The sequence below is a fragment of the Schistocerca piceifrons genome, chromosome 1 (genome assembly GCF_021461385.2).
Source record: "Schistocerca piceifrons isolate TAMUIC-IGC-003096 chromosome 1, iqSchPice1.1, whole genome shotgun sequence".
NCBI lineage: Eukaryota > Metazoa > Arthropoda > Insecta > Orthoptera > Acrididae > Schistocerca > Schistocerca piceifrons.
Genome location: NC_060138.1, coordinates 452,786,663 through 452,812,483, shown reverse-complemented (window position 1 = coordinate 452,812,483; position 25,821 = coordinate 452,786,663). Strand labels below are relative to the sequence as shown.

At 39.7% G+C, this 25,821-nt stretch overlaps 1 non-coding gene across 1 annotated transcript; it reads left to right on the top strand.

Moving 5' to 3' along the window:
• The first annotated feature begins 6,927 nt into the window (after window positions 1-6,927).
• Window positions 6,928-7,002, top strand: Trnas-cga. Its single transcript has one exon. It is a non-coding gene; the product is annotated as a tRNA-Ser (tRNA).
• Window positions 7,003-25,821: the final 18,819 nt, after the last annotated feature.

The following is a 25,821-nucleotide window of genomic DNA, read 5'->3' as shown; positions in this document are numbered from 1 at the left end:
CCTGCGGAAAATTAGAGGCAGCACCTGTCAGCCTCCTAGAGGTCGCTGCCGGTTCCAGTGGGGGTACTAACGAATACTCTGATTCTGAGTATGTTAATGCGATACGGTACGACCATGAGACCGACTTACGAGATGACCTTGCACCTGACATAGAAGCTCAAGACATTAACGACATTTATGATGAACAGGTCCAGGCTTCGATTAAGATTTTTATTGCCAACATTCCTTTCACAGCCGTTGTTGATACAGGAGCAAACATCAATGTCATGTCACCATGTCTCTTCAGACAGGTGTCTTCTATTTCAAAAGTTTTATCATTGCCGATTCAGGGCTGCTCCATAACGGGAGCGATTGGTCAATTGAAACAGAGAGTTAGTTTTCAGACACAGCCTCAACTGCAGATAGCATCTGTTTTGGTTTCTTACCTCTTGCGTACTGGAAATTTCCTTGTGTGAACTGTTAATGATAAGTACTGTGTTGAACAGCGCACTGACTACATGGTAACGGCTACTACATGTAAACTTTAAGTATTAAGTGTTAAGTGTGGAAAAATTGTTTATAGTGATGGACATTGAACTGATATTTCTTCAACAAGCTGAAGCAGGAAACTGGGGTTGCACCAAGAATTTCAATTTAATTTTAAGTTAGTATTAAGAAAAATAAAGTGCTTGCGAGGCGATTGCCCGGAGCTATATAAATATGTAAAGGTGAGAAATGGAGGAGGATGCGTAAATAAGCACTTCTCTCAAGGTACAAGAATATTTATAGATTTATTTTTAGTAATGTAAGTACTTGAAGTTCTGTTGTAAAAGCCCAAATTACCTGCTTAAAAAAAAAAAAAAAAGGTACATGTTCAAACAGTCCAGACAGTGGACAGGAGTAGAAGAAATAGCTTAAAGTTCAGTTAAAGCGTGCTGTTAAATGGAAAAACAAGTGGTAACCCACATGTGTTCACGCAAGGAGACAATAAGCTGTAGTAAACTAAGTTAGGTGAAATACAGTACAAATAGAGGCAAACCATGAAGCATCAATAATGTAGCGTAAGTACTCCACGAGGCCACTAATTGCTATGAAAGTAAACTATTTCCCTGTGATCTGAGCCCAATGTAAAGAGTATATGAGGAATGTTAGCTGACGAATTGATTTCAGTAGAATCGAGGTACTAAATAACCACACAGCAAGCCCCCTGTATCATAAATAAGTCCAAGTAAAGATCTTCAGAAGATTTGTAGTGTAATCTAGCGACCATTCAATACCCTAATTGAAGGCTAATCCAAAGAACAAGCAATTCAGTGATATTTAAACTTGATATTGACTATAACCTGAGTAAGACGTAGAAGTAGCAAAGCATGCTGTAAGGAAGGAGGTTGAAGTTTGTATATGTGCCTATGTTTATTGAGATAATTTTATTTACATGCAGATTTTATTGCAAAAATGTCTCGTAAGACACTCCTCTTATGAAATCCATTTTCCTTGTGCCCGTTCCTTTTGATCCTGGTTCATTAACCCAGACCAAGGGTCGACTTGTAAAAGGCAGGTGTGCTTCGGGGCAAAGCAGTGCTTATGAGAAATGAGACACGTAGCGTGATGAACTTCGCTAGCTTTGGTAATGTTTGTTATGGACCGGTTGCGTAAACCCAGTGAACTGTCGGTAATTCCATTCATGCGAAAAATAGTAGACACGCGTTACCCTATTTTTTTTTTTTAACAGAGAACGATTGCTGAGTACATGAAGCGAAGAGGGAGAACTATTGTTATCCAGTCTGCCCTCAAATATAAAAAAAAATTTGGCAAGCACAAAGGAAAGCACAAAAAGAAAAAAAAAGATTCAGCGTTAAATGTGTACTCGTTAAGTAGTAGATATGCTGCGTGGCAGTAGAAAATGATCTTGGGTGCACTAAAGAATAAATGCAACGAGTGTTGCGAAACCTGTAGTTTTCATAATGAGGAGATGAGCACTTAAAAGAAAGTTTGAAAGAATATTTTTAGGTTCACTAGTGAAAGCAAATCTTGAGATATAAAGAGTCCATTCATAAAGCAGTTGTTCACTGGACTTAACAAAAGGAGTGACCATTAATTGTAAATATTAGCTCGTAAGTGATCTTTTGTAAATAGTAGAATATAAGTCTTTCTGTACCAATGGAGGAAACGTGCAAAATTGATTGTTTTGTAAATGAACTCCATCGGCGAAGGAACTAAGCACGAATGCTGTGTGAAGATGCACACTAAAGTGCGACGTGCATAATAAAAATAACTGTTCACTGTATATTAGTGGTAGTGTTGTACTGCAAGTGTAAAAAAAGAAGTCAAGGCTACGACAACAGGTGCAACGCAAAGTTCAGTGTTGTTCTAAGTGCAGCGACAGCTAAAACATTCGTCGTCACTTACCTATGAGCCTCATGGGAGGCAGTTGACAGAAGTATGGAGGCAACTTCAGTGTCCGGCTCCTCCGATGGAAAACGCGCGCGAGGTGTTTGTATCGATGCACTCGTGTGATACGAAGTTCACAAAAAAAAAAGGGAGCACTCGACGACCAGCAGCTCTGTTACAGCCTGAGCGCGAACGGATACTGAGTGTTGGAGCTCACGCAACACTGTGCAGCCGCTGTGAGTGGCTGACGTGTGGGTGACGAAACAATCCAAACTTTAAACTGCTAACCGCCATGACTTCCATCGTACATACTGGAGGAAAGACATTTGTACACTTGTGTGACTACATTTTCATACGTAAATTAAGCAATTTTCTTGAGTTGAAGTTAAGATGAGTGAGAAGTAGATTGATAGATTACTCAGGCCTTAAAGCCATTAATACCGGCACTCCTGAACACTGCTAAAATGAATTATAACCCTGTCTCTTGATGGACAAAGAAAATGAATGTGCACTATAGGAAGACCCTAAACTCCAGACCAGTCCCGATCCTTAACAAATGTATCCAATAGGTTGTAAGTTATACTAATAATTTTCCACTCCTTCTGTTTCATATTGTAAATAAAAACCCGGGAAGCCGCATGAATTCCTGGCACCACAGCGGAAAGGACAGATGTACTGCATGATGAACGCCGTAGACAGCTAACACAGAAAGTGAAAGCATCACGAAGTGTAGTGCTACGTTATTAAACTGTAATTGAACCACAATGAGCCAACAGATGCTCGAACATTGTCCACTCTAGTTTAGTGAAAATAAGCACTCACTGTACTCATGTATTAGTTGTTAAGCTCAAGAGAAAGTAATTTCTGAATTCTATCCCCTGAAGAGCGAAATGAACGTTCACTTATTGTTATAAGCAAATATGGACCAAACTTAAAAATGCACATAAATGTTAGTCTTGGTATTATGGAATGAAGTGACTGATGAACAAAGAATGAAAAACATTATTTTGAAAAATGATAAATATCTGATATATGTTTATAAATGTAATTTCAATTTAAGTACATAGTACGCCAGTAACATTATGTAAATGTCACACCAAAAATCACGAATATCTCATGAGGACATGAGGATCGAGGTAATCCTTCGGCATTCCCTCTCTCCTCATGGGAGGCAATGTGATATTCGCTATTTTTGGCTTAATTTAAACAGCAAATACGAGTAGTTAATACTTTCAGCCAGAAGGCAAATACTTGTTTGTAAATAATGATTAATGTATAATGAGGCGTCGCATAGCGACGGTGGAATTTTCTAGATAATGTAATTCGTCGTCTTTGGGCGGCAATATAAACAGAAAAGTACGGATGGATATGCGATCCTTCACTATTTTGTTCGCGGGAGAACAAATGAAGCCTGGAGCGCTAAGAAGACTTGTACTGTTTTTCTGAAGTAAGACGGACGCAGATTTGTGGCAGTCTGATCTAATTTTTACTAAATGTATAAAAACGTGTTATGTCTAAGTTTGAGTGAAGTGTAAAGAACTGTTATAACTTACCGTGACGACGCACGAGCGACTCAAAGAAGACAATGGCTATATAAAAGAGCGCTCAGTGGACATGATACGGACATAAAAATCTACCGTCATTGTAGTACTAAGCTTAAGGTACGATATATGTTTTAGTTTATAATAAATATTTGTTCTGGGAATACTGAATCATTTAGCAGTGCTCATTCCTATCATCTCGTCAGTATTGTTTTCATTTTAATTATGCATTTTGCTAATATTACAGACACGGAGATCAGCAGTCTAATGTGCGTGTTACATTGATAAAAAGAAAACTGTTTTATCGTCTTCTTGCATCAGCTTTAATATCGAATTTCCCTTTTGTGTGATGTTACAGTTGTTTTTGCGCCCTTAAGAACTTTCTGGTCCCTTAGGAAATTGTTTTGTCATAACAATAACTTCACAACCGGGTATGATCGTATCTACGATCATGAAGTAATTAGAAAGACGATAACGCAATTTCTTAATCAATAGCACGCTAGTTGAGACTGCCTCAAGCCACGCGAAACTGCAAGTAAAAACTATTCACATCTCATAATGCAATATTTTATGACAATGGTCAATCCATGATTCTTACGCCAATTGCGATTGATAAAACAGTAAGCTAAATCTCAATTTCCAACTTTCCATTGAATAACAACATCACTTTTATTTTGTAACATCACAGAGTGCAGATGCTACTGGAAGACTGATGATTGTTGCAATAGTAAGACTCAACTGAAAATCATGGAAACCTTTTTCCATCTCCAGGGTCAATTTCAGAGTTGCTGGCCAGTGGTATCATATATCCTGTGAGCACTTCTCTTCATACCACACATCAAAAATAAAGTTTGGTGAATAGTCCTGTAACATTAACATAGATGAACTATGATCTACAGTTACCTTATTGTCCTTCAAAATAGTCACGTCCCATAACTATACACGACTGAGCTCTGCGAGGCATGTCCTGGAAACTTTGCACAAAGTCTTCCTTTGGGATGGTGTTCAAAAGCCACACCACATTTTGTTGGGTGTCAGGAATATCATCAAATCTCTTTCCTTTCAAAGCTAGTTTGAGTTGAGGAATAGGAAGAAGCCTGGCAGGTTGTGATCCAGTGAGTATGCTGGATGCTCAAGTTGCACCACCCCCTTATTTTGCCAGGAACTGTTTGACAATATTGGCTGCGTGTGGGTGAACGCTGTCATGAACAAAATACCAAGAACCTTGTTGTGTGTACTGGAGTAGTATCCTGCATAGACATTGCATGAAACAGGTCAAAATTTTAACATACCGTGCAGCGTTCAACATCATTCCCTCATGTAGGAATTCCTTGTAGATAATGCCTTATCTGTTGAAAAAGGTGATGAGCATCATTTTGATGTGTGATTTTTCAGCTCTGACCTTTTTCTAATGAGGTGATTTCGGAGAATGCCATTCCATGCTTCGCTGTTTCATTTCAGAGTCGTACCGGAGACACCATGTTTCATCCTCAGGGCCAATATGGGTTAAAAAATTGGGTGTCACATCCACAGTTTCAACAAAATCCTGTGAAGCGTCTAAAGATGCCTGCTTCTGACCATTAGTCAAGTGATGTGGCACAAGATGACAACACTTTTTCCTCACACCTGGGTTAGGATTTGTCACATGGATTCACTGTTCATCTACTACCATGTGCACAGTTAATTGATGGTCATTCATGATTAATGTCCTCACTTTCTCAATGTTTTTGTCACTGACCGCAGTTGCTGGTTGTCCACTACAGGGATTGTCAGAAACAACTTCCCGAACTCCTTGAAAATGGACAAACTACTTGGACACACACTTCATGGATTGTGGTTGATCCCCATAAACACATACCAGCACTGTATGCATTTCTTACAGTGTCTTTCCAAGCTTAAAACAAAACTTTAAATCAATCCTTTGCTTGTTCATTGTCCTGTTCTCAATTCAGACCCAGCGTACTAAACAAGCACTTCATCCAACATGATGCTGAACTACGGTGGGGGCAGGTTGTCAACACAAGTGCAGTGTTGTGAGTTGCTAGTGTTGCCCAATTGATCATTCTGACTTCATTCACTGAACTTTATTGTCAAGGGTTGTAATTGGTGAACTGCATTGTTGGAGGTGAGTATGACACTGAAGCTGCTGTTTCTGTAGGTGAATGAAATGCAGACTTGATTACTTTTGGCTGCTGGTTTGTTTTTGTGGCTGTGATGAGCAGTTGTAGCCCTTAGAAGCCATAGTTGATGGTCTTCCCACTCATGGTATTTTAATATTTAATGATTGCTCATCAACTATGACTTTTCAGTACAATGCTGGTAATGAGTTTCACATTGCAACATAATCCCAGCTGATGGCACCATTGCTAAGGACAACAGCATAATTTAACAGTAATTATTTTGACAAAACTTCATAATGTCTTCTTTATTGTTACTTGATTACTTCTCCTCCTCCTCCTCCTCCTCCTCCTCCTTCTTCTTCTTCTTCTTAATAAGGCTGATTCTCCAGCGTAGAAATATTCTAGATTATGCACTTACTGGCTACAATGAATTCTGGAAACATCCCCCAGGCTGTGGCTAAGCCATGTCTTCGCAATATCCTTTCTTTCAGGAGTGCTAGTTCTGCATGGTTTGCAGGAGAGCTTCTGTAAAGTTTGGAAGGTAGGAGACGAGGTACTGGCAGAAGTAAAGCTGTGAGTACCGGGTGTGAGTCGTGCTTTGGTAGCTCAGTTGGTAGAGCACTTGCCCGCGAAAGGCAAAGGTCCCGAGTTCGAGTCTCAGTCGGGCACACAGTTTTAATCTGCCAGGAAGTTTCATATCAGCGCACACTCCGCTGCAGAGTGAAAATCTCATTCTGGAAACATCCCCCAGGCTGTGGCTAAGCCATGTCTCCGTAATATCCTTTCTTTCAGGAGTGCTAGTTCTGCATGGTTTGCAGGAGAGCTTCTGTAAAGTTTGGAAGGTAGGAGACGAGCTACTGGCAGAAGTAAAGCTGTGAGTACCGGGCGTGAGTCGTGCTTCGGTAGCTCAGTTGGTAGAGCACTTGCCCGCGAAAGGCAAAGGTCCCGAGTTCGAGTCTCGGTCGGACACACAGTTTTAATCTGCCAGGAAGTTTCATATCAGCACACACTCCACTGCAGAGTGAAAATCTCATTCTGGAAACATCCCCCAGGCTGTGGCTAAGCCATGTCTCCGCAATATCCTTTCTTTCAGGAGTGCTAGTTCTGCATGGTTTGCAGGAGAGCTTCTGTAAAGTTTGGAAGGTAGGAGACGAGGTACTGGTAGAAGTAAAGCTGTGAGTAACGGGCGTGAGTCGTGCTTCGGTAGCTCAGTTGGTAGAGCACTTGCCCGCGAAAGGCAAAGGTCCCGAGTTCGAGTCTCGGTCGGGCACACAGTTTTAATCTGCCAGGAAGTTTCATATCACCACACACTCCGCTGCAGAGTGAAAATCTCATTCTGGAAACATCCCCCAGGCTGTGGCTAAGCCATGTCTCCGCAATATCCTTTCTTTCAGGAGTGCTAGTTCTGCATGGTTTGCAGGAGAGCTTCTGCAAAGTTTGGAAGGTAGGAGACGAGGTACTGGCAGAAGTAAAGCTGTGAGTACCGGGTGTGAGTCGTGCTTCGGTAGCTCAGTTGGTAGAGCACTTGCCCACGAAAGGCAAAGGTCCCGAGTTCGAGTCTCGGTCGGGCACACAGTTTTAATCTGCCAGGAAGTTTCATATCAGCGCACACTCCGCTGCAGAGTGAAAATCTCATTCTGGAAACATCCCCCAGGCTGTGGCTAAGCCATGTCTCCGCAATATCCTTTCTTTCAGGAGTGCTATTTCTGCATGGTTTGCAGGAGAGCTTCTGCAAAGTTTGGAAGGTAGGAGACGAGGTACTGACAGAAGTAAAGCTGTGAGTACTGGGTGTGAGTTGTGCTTTGGTAGCTCAGTTGGTAGAGCACTTACCCGCAAAAGGCAAAGGTCCCGAGTTCGAGTCTCGGTCGGGCACACAGTTTTAATCTGCCAGGAAGTTTCATATCAGCGCACACTCCACTGCAGAGTGAAAATCTCATTCTCGATTATCCAACATATCACTTTACTATGCTCTTTTATGTTTCTGTGTCAGTGGTTGATGCAGAAAAAATGTTGTGATATTCACAATTGCAGCCCTCAAAATACAGTTCATAGTGGAAGAGATTGTTACTGTATCCCATTTAATATTATTTAACACTTCTTTTAACTTAACTAACCTGTCCTCAGATCTTAAAGTTCTGTAGTGTCTGTTGTCCCTAAATGAAATGTAGTTGAAGTGTTTGAAGTTTCTGAGGATCAATTTGTTGCTTGCTTAATCTAGCTTTTTGCATCATAGGGTGGGTGCAGAAGTAGCTGCTCATGTTCCATGACTAAAGCTACTGATTTAAATACCATAGTCTACTATTGCCTGTATTATTTTGTTCACGATGCAGTACTGATGTCCCAGCACAAACACATCAGCAGAGCCTTTGACAACCTTACCATGATATATTAGCCTGTCAGGTTCCAAAACTTTTTGCAGGATCTGTGAACACTGCTGAACCTTAGAAAAGCTAAGTTGTCAGCAGCAACAGGCCAAGATTAAGTGCTTTTAAATCTCAGAACCTGTAATCAAGACAATCATTTAACATACTGATCCTGTATCAGCATGTACCTTAAGGCAGTTGGCCTTTGTGAGGTTTGTAGTTTCCATAACAGAGCAGTCTGACAAGTCATTATTTTCCATATCTACTGCCAAAAGTGCATTTCTTTTTAAGTGATGTTAATTCAGGCACAGGGCTGAAGCATATTTTAATTCACTTGCAAACATTGTTTCTTGTTCTGGTAATTTGTTACCAAAAGTTTTGACAATTTGATGAAACAGTATCAAATAACACACCATTTTTTAAAACTGTTTGGTTGACTCCTTAACTATAGTTTGGGGTTCACTATGTTTCTCCTGCATCTAAATAATGGATAGTTTTTTTCATAATTTTTTCACTTGCATTTGTTTTTGGGACTCAAAATAATTTCCCTGGCTTCTGACTAATATGCCTTTGTTTTTATAAAATCTTGCATTCTTTTATAGATGAACATTTTGATGTATCATTTCTTACATTCTCATTTACTGTATCACCCGCTTGCTTACAAGAAAGACTCCCCCTGTATTTTATAACTGCTCACATATTTTTAAATACCTTACTGTAAATTTTGTAGTCTTATCTACTCAAATGTTGTCCTTTGCTAGATACTTCCTCCTAATGAACTCATTCATAATTAAAAATTCTACATCTAAAGCATTGCACTATTCTTGAATAGTTATTTATTTGCCTATCTAGGCACTGTCGATTCACTTCTTTTATTAATCTGTGCATTGTGGTCTGAAAATTCCATCAGAGATGTAGAACAAATTAGTTTATATCAAATGCTTTATTCACTTTTGAGTACTTTTTACAACCAATCAGTCATGTCCAATAAATAAGTAAATAATTAGGCTTAAGACAGTAATTGCGAGAAAATATATGGAATAGAATGCACCGCATGAATTATTTTTATATAATACAAATAACTGTTTATTTTTCATTAGCATGAAAAATGTAATTCATTAGTCTTATCAATTAATAGAGGGAAACATTCCACGTGGGAAAAATATATCTAAAAACAAAGATGATGTGACTTACCAAATGAAAGCACTGGCACATCGATAGACACACAAACAAACACAAACATACACACAAAATTCAAGCTTTCGCAACATACTGTTGCCTCATCAGGAAAGAGGGAAGGGGAGGGAAAGACGAAAGGATGTGGGTTTTAAGGGAGAGGGTAAGGAGTCATTCCAATCCCGGGAGAGGAAAGACTTACCTTAGGGGACAAAAAGGGCGGGTATACACTCGCACACACACACATATCCATCCACACATATACAGACACAAGCAGACATATTTAAAGACAAAGAGTTTGGGCAGAGATGTCAGTCGAGGCGGAAGTGCAGAGGCAAAGATGTTGTTGAATGACAGGTGAGGTATGAGTGGCGGCAACTTGAAATTAGCGGAGATTGAGGCCTGGTGGATAACGGGAAGAGAGGATATATTGAAGAGCAAGTTCCCATCTCCGGAGTTCGGATAGGTTGGTGTTATTCGGAAGTATCCAGATAATCCGGACGGTGTAACACTGTGCCAAGATGTGCTGGCCATGCACCAAGGCATGTTTAGCCACAGGGTGATCCTCATTACCAACAAACACTGTCTGCCTGTGTCCATTCATGTGAATGGACAGTTTGTTGCTGGTCATTCCCACATAGAATGCGTCACACTGTAGGCAGGTCAGTTGGTAAATCACGTGGGTGCTTTCACACGTGGCTCTGCCTTTGATCGTGTACACCTTCCGGGTTACAGGACTGGAGTAGGTGGTGGTGGGAGGGTGCATTGGACAGGTTTTACACCGGGGGCAGTTACAAGGGTAGGAGCCAGAGGGTATGGAAGGTGGTTTGGGGATTTCATAGGGATGAACTAAGAGGTTACAAAGGTTAGGTGGACGGCGGAAAGACACTCTTGGTGGAGTGGGGAGGATTTCATGAAGGATGGATCTCATTTCAGGGCAGGATTTGAGGAAGTCGTATCCCTGCTGGAGAGCCACATTCAGAGTCCTATCCAGTCCCGGAAAGTATCCTGTCACAAGTGGGGCACTTTTGTGGTTCTTCTGTGGGAGGTTCTGGGTTTGAGGGGATGAGGAAGTGGCTCTGGTTATTTGCTTCTGTACCAGGTCGGGAGGGTAGTTGCGGGATGCGAAAGCTGTTGTCAGGTTGTTGGTGTAATGTTTCAGGGATTCCGGACTGGAGCAGATTCATTTGCCATGAAGACCTAGGCTGTAGGGAAGGGACCGTTTGATGTGGATTGGGTGGCAGCTGTCATAATGGAGGTACTGTTGCTTGTTGGTGGGTTTGATGTGGACAGACGTGTGAAGCTGGCCATTGGACAGATGGAGGTCGACGTCAAGGAAAGTGGCATGGGATTTGGAGTAGGACCAGGTGAATCTGATGGAACCAAAGGAGTTGAGGTTGGAGAGGAAATTCTAGAGCTCTTCTTCACTGTGAGTCCAGATCATGAAGATGTCATCAATAAATCTGTACCAAACTTTGGGTTGGCAGGCTTGGGTAAACAAGAAGGCTTCCTCTAAGCGACCCATGAATAGGTTGGCGTACGAGGGGGCCATCCTGGTACCCATGGCTGTTCCCTTTAATTGTTGGTATGTCTGGCCTTCAAAAGTGAAGAAGTTGTGGGTCAGGATGAAGCTGGCTAAGGTAATGAGGAAAGAGGTTTTAGGTAGGGTGGCAGGTGATCGGCGTGAAAGGAAGTGCTCCATCGCAGCGAGGCCCTGGACGTGTGGGATATTTGTGTATAAGGAAGTGGCATCAATGGTTACAAGGATGGTTTCCGGGGGTAACGGATTGGGTAAGGATTCCAGGCGTTTGAGAAAGTGGTTGGTGTCTTTGATGAAGGATGGGAGACTGCATGTAATGGGTTGAAGGTGTTGATCTACGTAGGCAGAGATACGTTCTGTGGGGGCTTGGTAATCAGCTACAATGGGGCGGCCGGGATGATTGGGCTTGTGAATTTATGAAGAAGGTAGAAGGTAGGGGTGTGGGGTGTCGGTGGGGTCAGGAGGTTGATGGAGTCAGGTGAAAGGTTTTGTAGGGGGCCTAAGGTTCTGAGGATTCCTTGAAGCTCTGCCTGGACATCAGGAATGGGATTACCTTGGCAAACTTTGTATGTGGTGTTGTCTGAAAGCTGACGCAGTCCCTCAGCCACATACTCCCGACGATCAAGTACCACGGTCGTGGAACCCTTGTCCGCCGGAAGGATGACGATGGACCGGTCAGCCTTCAGATCACAGATAGCCTGGGCTTCGGCAGTGGTGATGTTGGGAGTAGGATTAAGGATTGAGAGGCATGGCTGGGAGTCAGAAATTCCTGGAAGGTTTGGAGAGGGTGATTTTGAGGAAGAGGAGGTGGGTCCCGCTGTGACGGAGGACGGAACTGTTCCAGGCAGGGTTAAATTTGGATAGTGTCTTGGGGAGTTGGATCATTAGGAGTAGGATTAGGATCATTTTTCTTCGTGGCAAAGTGATACTTCCAGCAGAGAGTACGAGTGTAGGACAGTAAATCTTTGACGAGGGCTGTTTGGTTGAATCTGGGAGTGGGGCTGAAGGTGAGGCCTTTGGATAGGACAGAGGTTTCAGACTGCGAGAGAGGTTTGGAGGAAAGGTTAACTACTGAATTAGGGAGTTGTGGTACCAGATTGTGTTGATTGGAATTTTGAGGTTTTGGAGGGAGTGGAGCTGGAAGTGGGAGGTTGAGTAGATGGGAGAGACTGGGTTTGTGTGCAATGAGAGGAGGTTGAGGTTTGCTGGAAAGGTTTTGAAGGGTGAGTGAGTTGCCTTTCCGGAGGTGGGAAACCAGGAGATTGGATAGTTTTTTGAGGTGAAGTGTGGCATGCTGTTCTAATTTGCAGTTGGCCTGTAGGAGGATGCTCTGAACAGCCTGTGTGGATGTGGGGGAGGAAAGATTGAGGACTTTTATTAAGGATAGGAGTTGACGGGTGTGTTCATTGGCTGAGTTGATGTGTAGGTGAAGGATTAGGTGGGTGAGGGCAATGGATTGTTCAGTTTGGAACTGGTATAGGGACTGATGGAAAGAAGGATTGCAGCCAGAGATGAGAACTTTAAGTGTGAGGCCTTTGGGGGTAATGCCAAATGTCAGACAAGCCTGAGAAAATAAAATATGCGAGCGTAATCTGGCTAGGGTGAAGGCATGTTTGTGGAGGGAATGTAAATAAAACTTAATGGGGTCGTTGTGGGGGTGTTGTGAGGATGACATGGTATTAGAAGGTGGAAAGTGTAACATGAGGTTGAAATGAAAATGAAAATAACTGGAGAAAGTAACTGGAGATCTGTTGTGAAAAAAGGCGAAAAAGTGTTGGTTAAAGCTAGGCTATGTTGATCCTGTGGTGAACTTGGGTTGGTAGACAACGATGTGCACAAAGGTTAGGTGGTTGTGTTGCCGCCAAAACACGTTAAAGGATGGAGAGATTCAGGAAAATTTCGAAAGAACGGCATGTAAATGTATTAAAAAGAGTGGTTTTGTGGTGGCAGATTATGAAAATGAGGCTAACAATTGTCTGGCGAAGAAATAATGACGTTAAAACCTGTGGGAAGCGGCTAAAAATTATCAGTGATGTGGGAAAAATGGAAATGGAAATAAAGCGAAAGTTATCAGAACTAGACGAAATGGGTGTTTAATAGGTGAAAGGAACTGTTTGTGGACTAGAAAGGGTGGATTTTATAGCAGCGGTAGTGTAGAAAGCGGAAAAATATTTTTTGGTTATGGTTTGGAAGTGGGTGACGTATTGTTGAGTATATATAGGCGTGATAAAATTGTATAGTAGATTACGGTAAGATGACAGAAAAGATTTCGAAATGCAACAGTGACAATAACAAACGTAATTGTTGGGTTCAAATTAATGATACCAATTAATAGAGGGAAACATTCCACGTGGGAAAAATATATCTAAAAACAAAGATGATGTGACTTACCAAACGAAAGTGCTGGCACTTCGATAGACACACAAACAAACACAAACATACACACAAAATTCAAGCTTTCACAACAAACTGTAGCCTCATCAGGAAAGAGGGAAGGGGAGGGAAAGACGAAAGGATGTGGGTTTTAAGGGAGAGGGTAAGGAGTCATTCCAATCCCGGGAGCGGAAAGACTTACCTTAGGGGGAAAAAAGGACGGGTATACACTCGCACACACACACATACCCATCCACACATATACAGACACAAGCAGACATATTTAAAGACAAAGAGTTTGGGCAGAGATGTCAGTCGAGGCGGAAGTGCAGAGGCAAAGATGTTGTTGAATGACAGGTGAGGTATGAGTGGCGGCAACTTGAAATTAGCGGAGATTGAGGCCTGGTGGATAACGGCAAGAGAGGATATATTGAAGAGCAAGTTCCCATCTCCGGAGTTCAGATAGGTTGGTGTTAGTCGGAAGTATCCAGATAACCCGGACGGTGTAACACTGTGCCAAGATGTGCTGGCCGTGCACCAAGGCATGTTTAGCCACAGGGTGATCCTCATTACCAACAAACACTGTCTGCCTGTGTCCATTCATGCGTATGGACAGTTTGTTGCTGGTCATTCCCACATAGAATGTGTCACAGTGTAGGCAGGTCAGTTGGTAAATCATGTGGGTGCTTTCACATGTGGCTCTGCCTTTGATCGTGTACACCTTCCGGGTTACAGGACTGGAGTAGGTGGTGGTGGGAGGGTGCATTGGACAGGTTTTACACCGGGGGCAGTTACAAGGGTAGGAGCCAGAGGGTATGGAAGGTGGTTTGGGGATTTCATAGGGATGAACTAAGAGGTTACAAAGGTTAGGTGGACGGCGGAAAGACACTCTTGGTGGAGTGGGGAGGATTTCATGAAGGATGGATCTCATTTCAGGGCAGGATTTGAGGAAGTCGTATCCCTGCTGGAGAGCCACATTCAGAGTCCTATCCAGTCCCGGAAAGTATCCTGTCACAAGTGGGGCACTTTTGTGGTTCTTCTGTGGGAGGTTCTGGGTTTGAGGGGATGAGGAAGTGCTCTGGTTATTTGCTTCTGTACCAGGTCGGGAGGGTAGTTGCGGGATGCGAAAGCTGTTGTCAGGTTGTTGGTGTAATGTTTCAGGGATTCCGGACTGGAGCAGATTCGTTTGCCACGAAGACCTAGGCTGTAGGGAAGGGACCGTTTGATGTGGATTGGGTGGCAGCTGTCATAATGGAGGTACTGTTGCTTGTTGGTGGGTTTGATGTGGACAGACGTGTGAAGCTGGCCATTGGACAGATGGAAATCAACATCAAGGAAAGTGGCATGGGATTTGGAGTAGGACCAGGTGAATCTGATGGAACCAAAGGAGTTGAGGTTGGAGAAGATGTTCTGGAGCTCTTCTTCACTGTGAGACCAGATCATGAAGATGTCATCAATAAATCTGTACCAAACTTTGGGTTGGCAGGCTTGGGTAACCAAGAGGGCTTCCTCTAAGCGACCCATGAATAGGTTGGCGTACGAGGGGGCCATCCTGGTACCCATGGCTGTTCCCTTTAATTGTTGGTATGTCTGGCCTTCAAAAGTGAAGAAGTTGTGGGTCAGGATGAAGCTGGCTAAGGTAATGAGGAAAGAGGTTTTAGGTAGGGTGGCAGGTGATCGGCGTGAAAGGAAGTGCTCCATCGCAGCGAGGCCCTGGACGTGTGGGATATTTGTGTATAAGGAAGTGGCATCAATGGTTGCAAGGATGTTGATCTACGTAGGCAGAGATACGTTCTGTGGGGGCTTGGTAACCAGCTACAATGGGGCGGCCGGGATGATTGGGTTTGTGAATTTTAGGAAGAAGGTAGAAGGTAGGGGTGCGGGGTGTGGTGGGGTCAGGAGGTTAAAGGAGTCAGGTGAAAGGTTTTGTAGGGAGCCTAAGTTTCTTAGGATTCCTTGAAGCTCCGCCTGGACATCAGGAATGGGATTACCTCGGCAAACTTTGTATGTGGTGTTGTCTGAAAGCTGACACAGTCCCTCAGCCACATACTCCTGATGATCAAGTACCACGGTCGTGAAACCCTTGTCCGCCGGAACAGCCTGACAACAGCTTTCGCATCCCGCAACTACCCTCTCAACCTGGTACAGAAGCAAATAACCAGAGCCACTTCTTCATGCTCTCAAACCCAGAACCTCCCACAGAAGAAACACAAAAGTGCCCCACTTGTGACAGGATACTTTCCGGGACTGGTTCAGACTCTGAATGTGGGTCTCCAGCAAGGATACGGCTTCCTCAAATCCTGCCCTGAAATGAGATCCATCCTTCATGAAATCCTCCCCACTCCACCAAGAGTGTCTTTCCGCCATCCACCTAACCTTCGTAACCTCTTAGTTCATCCCTATGAAATCCCCAAACCACCTTCCATACCCTCTGGCTCCTACCCTTGTAACCGCCCCCGGTGTAAAACCTGCCCCATGCACCCTCCCACCACCACCTACTCCAGTCCTGTAACCCGGAAGGTGTACACGATCAAGGGCAGAGCCACATGTGAAAGCACCCACGTGATTTACCAACTGACCTGCCTACAGTGTGACGCATTCTATGTGGGAATGACCAGCAACAAACTGTCCATTCACATGAATGGACACAGGCAGACAGTGTTTGTTGGTAATGAGGATCACCCTGTGGCTAAACATGCCTTGGTGCACGGCCAGCACATCTTGGCACAGTGTTACACCGTCCGGGTTATCTGGATACTTCCGACTAACACCAACCTATCCGAACTCCGGAGATGGGAACTTGCTCTTCAATATATCCTTTCTTCCCGTTATCCACCAGGCCTCAATCTCCGCTAATTTCAAGTTGCCGCCACTCATACCTCACCTGTCATTCAACAACATCTTTGCCTCTGCACTTCCGCCTCGACTGACATCTCTGCCCAAACTCTTTGTCTTTAAATATGTCTGCTTGTGTCTGTATATGTGTGGATGGATATGTGTGTGTGTGCAAATGTATACCCGTCCTTTTTTCCCCCTAATGTAAGTCTTTCCGCTCCCAGGATTGGAATGACTCCTTACCCTCTCCCTTAAAACCCACATCCTTTCGTCTTTCCCTCTCCTTCCCTATTTCCTGATGAGGCAACAGTTTGTTGTGAAAGCGTGAATTTTGTGTGTATGTTTGTGTTTGTTTGTGTGTCTATCAATGTGCCAGCGCTTTCGTTTGGTAAGTCACATCATCTTCCTTTTTAGATATAATTCATTAGTCTTATACACTCCTGTAATTATTGTACAGAGTAGAATTCTTTTTGTTTCATTAATTTTGAAATAAATTTATTTATTGTGTAAAAATTGAGTAAAAATTTTCGGATAATTTTTTAAGTAGCCATGACCGAGGTATTGTAGTTTTATAGGTGTCTGCCTCCCGAGCATATATTATGCTAAATGTATGTCCAGTTCTTGTATTGTGTGCAGTAACGGACCTCTTTACACCAATTTTGGTTATGTTTCCCTTAATGAGGAAGAGACAACTGTAGAGAGACAGTCTGTGTTACTTTATTGAGTTAAGTTGTTTAAAATAGACTCTATAAGTTTGGCATGGGCTGTGCCCTGCTACATGTCTGATAAATTTCTTTGGCCATTTGACATGACAGAATTATCACAACTCAGATGGGACTGGAAGAATTTGAAATGTGCATAAAACTGGGTTTCCCTACTGATACAGCTCCTTATATAATACAGCAGATAGATCATCAATGCATTTCTGTCACATAATTTTCCTGTGTTGGTATCCCAACTTAGTTGTTGACCTGTATGAAATCCAAATTATTTGACTGTTTTTTTATCACAACAAGGAGCAATAAAATGGAATATAATGTCTTTAGTTTTCCTGTTATCTTATTGTAGCAAGTTCGCCTGAAATGAAGTGGTACATCTCTCTCTCACTACCACCAAACTGTGTCGCACATTTCAAGACTGGTATCACACTGATGAGTGTTGTGTCATCTGTATACAGCACTTCTTCACATGACACGATTGTGGGTAAATCACTAATATAAACAATTAACACGACAGGTCCACGCACAGATCCTTGGTTATATCTTTTGTAACTGGAAGTGTTGATGTTCTCTGGTAATTCAGTGACATGATGGCTGGGTGTGGTGGACAGTGTGAGGTCAGCACATTTGTTTCATAATACACTATGTTGATCCGTACTGAGACTATGATCGATATGGTTGCTTCAGAGGACTCTTAGACAACCGGCCATGATACTGATGTACACAGGATAGTAAACCTTCTTTTAGACCTGCAAGGAATTATGTGCCTGCATATTCATTATTCATAAATTCATTTATTAAGTTCTGTAGATCCAAGAAAGAAGTACTTCAGGAATATGGTACAAGTTAAGGCATACTTTAACAAAAGACAAGCAAATCTTACCAATATATTGTGTTAAAAATAAACAAACACTATACTGTTTAATGCTACATGTGGTCATGGCAGATAAATTTAACTTGGCAAGTATAAGTACATTAAACAGAAGGCTCTTATTTTGAGAAAACAGTTGCTGCCTTAGTTGTATAAAACAGTTGCTGATTATCTTCTATTGGTTGCTTAGCATTTACTTGCTTATTTATTTCAAAGAAAATAGTTACTGCATGTTGTGAAGAGACACCCTCCTCTAACATTATCTTTATACCAAAAATACTTTATACCTTTTAAACAGATTAATATTTTCTCAGCTGTTTAACTAAAAGAATTTCATGATTTTGTATCTGAGGTATTGTAATTCAGGCTAAAACATATAAAAATAAATCACTTTATTTTCTTTGTAACAATTGATATGTACTAACTCTGTATGTACAGTTAAAGTTACTCTTATTTTAGAAACATTTGAAATTACAAAATATCTGACATATTTAAAATTCATGTAATTAATTGCTAAATCTGACAATATTTATTACATTTATTTCTGGATTTATTTATAAAAATAATGATACAACTTGGTGAAGATTCTTCTTGTGTCAACAAAATTTGTAAGCTCTTTCGAATATTGTTAGCATCACAGAATGAAGTAGTAGTGGACACGCCTCTGATGTGATTGGATGTGTTTTTTTGTTTGGCAATAACAATGTAATTTTTTATAATGAAGTGGAAATTGTAATGACAGAAAACTGATATTTTGCAGTTGATTTTGACAAAACTCGCAGAAATGAAGACAGATAACAATAACAAATTTAGTGCAGTTAATGATCAATTAACTGAAATAAGAACTGAAAACAACAGTAAAATGGACAAAGTCAAAGAGCAAATGGACCTACTTAGTAATCAGGTTTCAAAACTAAAAAATGGGTTGTCAGAGGCATTAAAAAGTGTGAATAAAACAGTCGATGTCTTATAAAATAAAAATATTGTTTTGGAAAATGAGTTCATTGTCGAATCTGCAAAACAGATAAGGAATGTTAATGATGTCAGATTTGAACAGAAGGCCATAGCAGAAAAAATGGAACAGTACTTTAGTAGTTTAGATTAAAAAAATTAAATGTTAAAAACAACATGCAAACTCATGTAAATGTTTTAGATCAAAAAATTTCAGCTGTTAGGAAAGTTGCATTCACAAAAATCTGTATTCAAACATTCCTATCAAAAGTTTTCCATCAGACAGTTTACATCCAGTGGATATTGCTGCACCATTGTAGAGATAGTTTTATGTCAAGCAAGAGTGACAATCCAAAATTAATGTTGTTAAAATATGTCTTGAAGGCAAAGCTCTGTCTTGGGTAAATTTAAATTTAAGTCAGTGGGAAACATATCAAAATTTCGAGAAAAGTTCTCTAAATAAATTTTGGTCGGAAGCTGAATATGGGAGAATAAAAGTGAATTTTTGAATCATACTCATTGTAGGAATGGGGACGGTACTCTGAAAGAGTTTTGTAAAAATCAACTTAAGAAATTAAAACACATTGACAAACCATTTGACAAAATGACATTCATTGATGCACTCAAAAGCAGATTACCAGAAAGGTTGCAGTGGGATTTAGTACACAGTGTAATATCCACACCTATATTTTATATTCACGACTGCATTGTATGTGGAATGTGACTGAACTTTGATTATATTCTCATGATACTGATAAAAGGGGCTTCATCATTAATAAAATAATAAATAATTATTGCCAATCACATAATTTAATATTTTGTAAAAAATTATATCTCAGACAATACCAATGTAAAAAGATAATGAAAATCTCAGTCTTTTGTTATCTATGGTTTTTGTGAAAAAATCCTTCTTCTTGTTTGAATTGTTGTACTGATAGGATCTGATTGATGTCTCGTAACACAGAGGTCAGTAAAAAACTGTAGTAAAGTATTGTTATGTTGCTAACTGATATTTGAAAATAGAGTTTATGTGTTATTGAAATGAGTCTTCTTTGTTTGTAGTTTTATTTCATTGTAATTCTCGTCCTATATGAACGTTAAGTTTTCTGCTCAGCTACCAAAGAGCACAGCCATTAGTGCTATTGATCTACAGTGCAGTTTATTGGTAAATAGTGATTATTAATGTGTCATGAACCATTGAGAAATATTTTAAAATGTTAATGCATATAGTGAAGATGAGGAAATATTTATTATTTATTATGAGTAAAATGCAGCCTGTGACTGTCTTATGTTAGCCGCCATCTTAGCAAAATATTGCAGCGGCAGTTTTAAATTGATTTTCTATATAGACTTAAATGTTGTTGGTTATAATTGCAGTAATAATTGTGTACTAGTGGCCGAGGATGACCCACTCTAAGCTAATAAATTCCAGTTAGACTGTGTATATATCGAACTTCTATGATTTGCAAACAGCATCTTACAAGATATAAATTCTTAAACTTCTGAAATCATCTGAGCGTGTAGACATATATGACATTTCCTGTAACATTCTAAAAAAATAATAGATTGAACTGTGTATACTTTAACATACTGCATAAAGAAGTGTGTATCTGAGGGATATTTTCCTGATGAGCTAAAAGTGTCTAGAGTAGTCCCAATATATAAAAGAGGAGTTATTGACTCACCTTCAAGTTACAGACCAGTTTCCATAGTCCCAGCTCTCTCTAAAGTGTTTCAATGTGTAATACACCAACAGTTATACCTGTACTTTGAAAATGCAGAAAATGCGGTATGGTTTTAGGAAAAACTTGTCAACTGTTGATGCTTTAGACTCAGTAGTCAAACACATACATCAAGTGTTTGAGGATAAAGGATTTGCTAAAGTCATCTTTAGTGATCTAAATAAGGTTGTTGACTGTGTAGAACATAAAATACTCCTAGAAAAAATGGACTACTATGGCATTGGAGGTAACAGCCTTAAAATTTTAAAATCATACCTACAGGATCACAAGCAAGCTGTTTGTGTAGGTAAAGTAAAGTCCAGTATTGAATTAGTTAAAATAGGTGTACCACAGGGATCTGTACTGGAACCTTTTATGTTTCTAATAATGATTAATGATCTGCCATCATCCATCGAGTCCATGACAGTACTATATGCAGGTGATACAACTTTCCTTCATTGTAGTAATCATTACTATAGCCTCAAAGCTTGTGTTGCTGAAACAATGGCTCAAGCATCCTATTGGTTTAAATCTAATGGCTTCCTACTGAATGATAACAAAACAAAGCAGATGGTTTTTAGTTTAAAAGACAAGCCTCCATCAGATGATCCTAGTTGTGTGAAGTTTTCAGGGGTATATATAGAAGAAAAATTACCCTGGGGTCAACATGTACAATATATTACTGGTAAATTGTCTAGAGTGATGTATCTGCTACGGCAACTTATGGACTGTCTACCTCAAAATTATGTTAGAACATCATGTATGGCATTTTTCCAAATCACCCTAATATATGGTATTATTTTATGGGGAATTCGAGTTCAGTGCGAGACATCCTAATACTACAAAAGAAAACCATTAGGATAATTACTGGTTATCCATATAAAGCACACTGTAAACCATTGTTTTGTGAACAAAATATCATGACTGTAATAAACCTATATATTTACTATGTTTTACTCTACACAAAAAAGATGTTACTGGAAGCAAAACGTAGAGAAAATATATATCTCTACAACACGAGAAGGAGCAAATGAATTTATACTCCTCATCATAGACTGTCAAAGTCACTTAACAACCATGAACTGATGGGGCACAAATTATTTAATAAGCTTCCACAATATGAACAAGAACTACATGAAATACATGAGGTTTTATTTAATCACTGCTTTTGCTGACAACAAACAACAAATAAAAATTGTACGAATGACTAGTTGCTCACCCATTCTGTCATATAAATGATTATTTCAAATGTAATATAATTTTGTAGCATTAATGACATGCCTCTTGTTTTCTTTGAATTAACAGTTATATTTTATTATATGCCTGACACTGTCTGTTGCTGTAATGGCTGAATGACAATAAAATTGCTATTATTATTATCTGCCGATGTATGAAGCCTGGTAATTTCATAACAACTTTTATGAAATATTCCAACAGGAAAATACATTAATGTTGTGTACGTGTGGTACTGAGTGACAAAACTGTTCATTTTGTTTAAAGAAAAGTGTTGTCACCTCGAGATAACAGTAGTATTAATTTTGGTAAAAGACCTGCAACTAGCAAAAAGTCTTTTAAACAACAGCACTGAAATTACTAAAAAACATCACTCTTGTTTAGTTCAGATTACTTATCACACATTTAGCTAGTTTGTTCATTATAAATGATTACTTTTGTGAATGAACTTAGTGACATTTACACTGCTTGGCAGACAACATTGCTACATGTTCCCAGGTGGAGATTTCTTTAACAAAATAATATTCATTTGTCAGCAAAAGCAGTGATTAAATAAAACCTCATGTTACATTAATAATAAGTAACTATTTTATGGTAATCTTGCTGAAACTGCACAACACAACACACCACAATGGACCCGGCAATTGTCTTGAACAATTTTTATGATATGTTGACAGATTGCATAGGGCAGTAGAAAGAAATAGGTACCTTAATAATCGAAATGATAGAGATCACGATGGTAATAATCACAGAAACAGAGATAATGGTAACTTATAACAGGGTCAAAATGGTAACAGAGAGAGAAATTTAGAACATCAGCAGAATAGGAATAATGGGGATAACCATGAGCAATATAATAGAAGAAACAATCATAGAGTGGCAATCCATCTCAATGCACTATTTTGGGGTGAGGAAACACAACAAGCACAGGACCCATAATCTACATTTGCAATTAGACAATAAAAACAGTGTTAATGATATGGCACAAGCATCTTAAGTTGAACAGGAGGAATATCAGATTTCTCATTTATGTTTCGATCAATAGTTTTGGGATACTATGTTTAATTACGGTGATGTTGCTACTAATCACAAACCAAACTGTGAGAGTAATGAGAATTTCTAATGATTTCTTCTGTTGGTCAGAAAATAGTGTTACTGATGTATGTAAATTAGGTAATGTCTGTATTGGATCCGAATTAGGTGGTATTTTTGATGCAGATATGAATGAGGACTGTGAAATAACTGAGGTTGGTAAGTCTGAGACTGGTAGCTTATTGCAAATTAATGTAGGTGAGGTAAGTGACTTTGGTGATGATGAGTCTTGTGTTGTTAATGATGTTGATGAAGGAATTTTGGAAGAATATTATGATGATGATGATGATGAAGATGATGAGTATCAGGTTATCATGGAGTTTAAAAGTAATGAAATTCCAGAGTTATTGGTGAATGCAGGTAAGGTAAGTGATGTTTGTGATGATGTGAGTGAGAGTCATGGAATACCAGTCCCGTCAAAGCAGTTTTTCATTAATGTCATGCAGAGCAATGATCGAAACAGTAAAGGTGAGTTATCTGTAAGCCTAGAGAATAAAGGTGAAAATTTTTTGAAGTTTGTTTGGGTCCAGATTGATGATAACATGCCGGCCGGAGTGGCCGAGCGGTTCTGGGCGCTACAGTCTGGAACCGCGCGGCCGCTACGGTCGCAGGTTCGAATCCTGCCTCGGGCATGGATGTGTGTGATGTCCTTAGGTTAGTTAGGTTTAAGTAGTTCTAAGTTCTAGAGGACTTATGACCACAGCAGTTGAGTCCCATAGTGCTCAGAGCCATTTGATGATAACATAGATAAATGAGCATTTGTATCCAAATTATTGGAATGAAGTGAAAGAAGATCTAAGTAGGAAGTGTAATTTTGACAGTAATATATTTTGTGTTCTTTCTGTAATAAGTGATGTTAGTTGTACTACAGAATCCATTCATTGTGTTCAATCTTTACCTGACAACATGAGTAAGCAAAGTAATGCTATGATACCAGTAACATTGATAAAACACTTTAAAGACAGTGTGAATGTATTATTTGATGAAATTGAAATGATCTTTTACTTGAAGTGTCTAATAACAGAGATGATGATTCAGATCTTGTGTGTCTTTACTTTAAGATTCAGATTGATCAGTGGGAAGGGAACTGTTTGACTGATACAGGTACCCTGATTTGTGGTATATCTGAACAATTTAGAGACAAGATAAAGAGTACTAAGAATTTTGTGGAAATGTCCATTGCACATGTAAAGATAAGAGGAGCTACTGGTAAGCAAAGCAAGTATGTAAAATGTCAAGTATTGTTAACATTTAGTATAGAGGACAAGACCTTTGAACATGGGTGCTTAATGATCCGTAGTCAAGAAGAAAATTTACACTACGTTTGTAGATTTGTAAGACTATGTAATTGTGTTTTGTCTATTGGGAATGTAGTATGTAAGATGATGTAATTTTTAAAGTTCTGACTTATCTATTGACAGAGTTAAAATCTATGATACTCTATATAATTGTGTTTTGTAATAGATTTGTGCTTTAGAATTTGATACATATATGCCATAAGACTAAAATTTTGAAATGGGACAATGTTCATAATTTGTACTGTATAAATTAAGAATAGTATATCTGTGTGTATCACTTTGTTAGTTCATTTTATTTCATAGCATTTACCTCTGTTTATTAATGCATCATATCTTATCAGACATAAATCCTACATAACTGCTTTTGCAACATAAATAGGTAGAGCATATACTATGTGATTCGAAAAAGCTGTTTAACAGTATATTGAGCACACAAAACAATGTTTCAGGATTTGATGTGAATGCTAGACAGGAAGTTACCTACCTGGTAGAGCACGTGATGAGAACTCTAGGGAGGAAATTGAAAGATGTGGGTCAATCCACTCCCCACACGGCAGTATGGGTGTACACTGGTGGACCAGTCAACTCACAAGGAATCTTAGGTGCTGGGTAATGTACTCAAGCATCTGTTAACTACATGAGTGTTGTGACTGAGATTTGTAAATTGTTAGCCAAGACTGCCAAAGACACTATTATTTCATATAAATATATATGTTTTTTTCAAGTAGGGGATTTACTTTATATTACTTTAAACCAGTACACTTTTTTTAATCAGTTGTAAATGAATCTTTTAGGTCTTTATGTATGTGGGTTTGTTTCTATGGACAATTAGAAAATAGTGTGGCAGCATTTACAAGTATAGACAATATAACAAGGTATATACATGTCTGCTTTCATACACTGATTTTAGTCATCAAGCTGCTCAATTATGTCATCATTCAAAGCTATTTATGACTCTGCTTACCTGAATTCATCCTGAGTACTGCAATATTGTATCTGACTGGAAATTAGTTGTGGGCAAACTCTGTTTTGAGTGCCCCTGATCATCACCATTGTATGTGTGCACTCAAGGAGAGCATACAACTATTGATTGATGCTAGATGCTTCTTACAAATACTCTTTGGATATGATTGAACTTCTTGATATGATTATGAGTTTTATTGATTTTGTTGCTGGTTTGTACTCGGCGTGGTTTGGATTCATGGGTCAGTCACCACATCATAAGCTTAGGCCCTAATATCTTTTGTCCTTTCATGAGTAAACATATCCTTAAATACTCTGGTTTATGTGGCAGTCTGATTTTGAACTATATTCCTACACCTGTTTGAGTATATTCTTCTGGTCTGTACCCATCGTCGTGTGTTTTTAGAGTTGGCTCACTCATCGTACACTTAGGTTCTGAATTTTTTTCTCTTCTCTTTTGAAGATTTTGAAGGTGTAAGCTTACAATTTGTAATTCTAGTAATTTACCTTGTCCCTGTATTTATTTCTATAGTTTAGTGTTGTGCAGTTGTAGTTTTGACTTTGTGTCAATTGTCTTGTGACAGAATGTTCCACACATCTGAAAATCTGTATGCCATGTCCTGATATACGTATAAATTTTGACTTGTACAGTAGA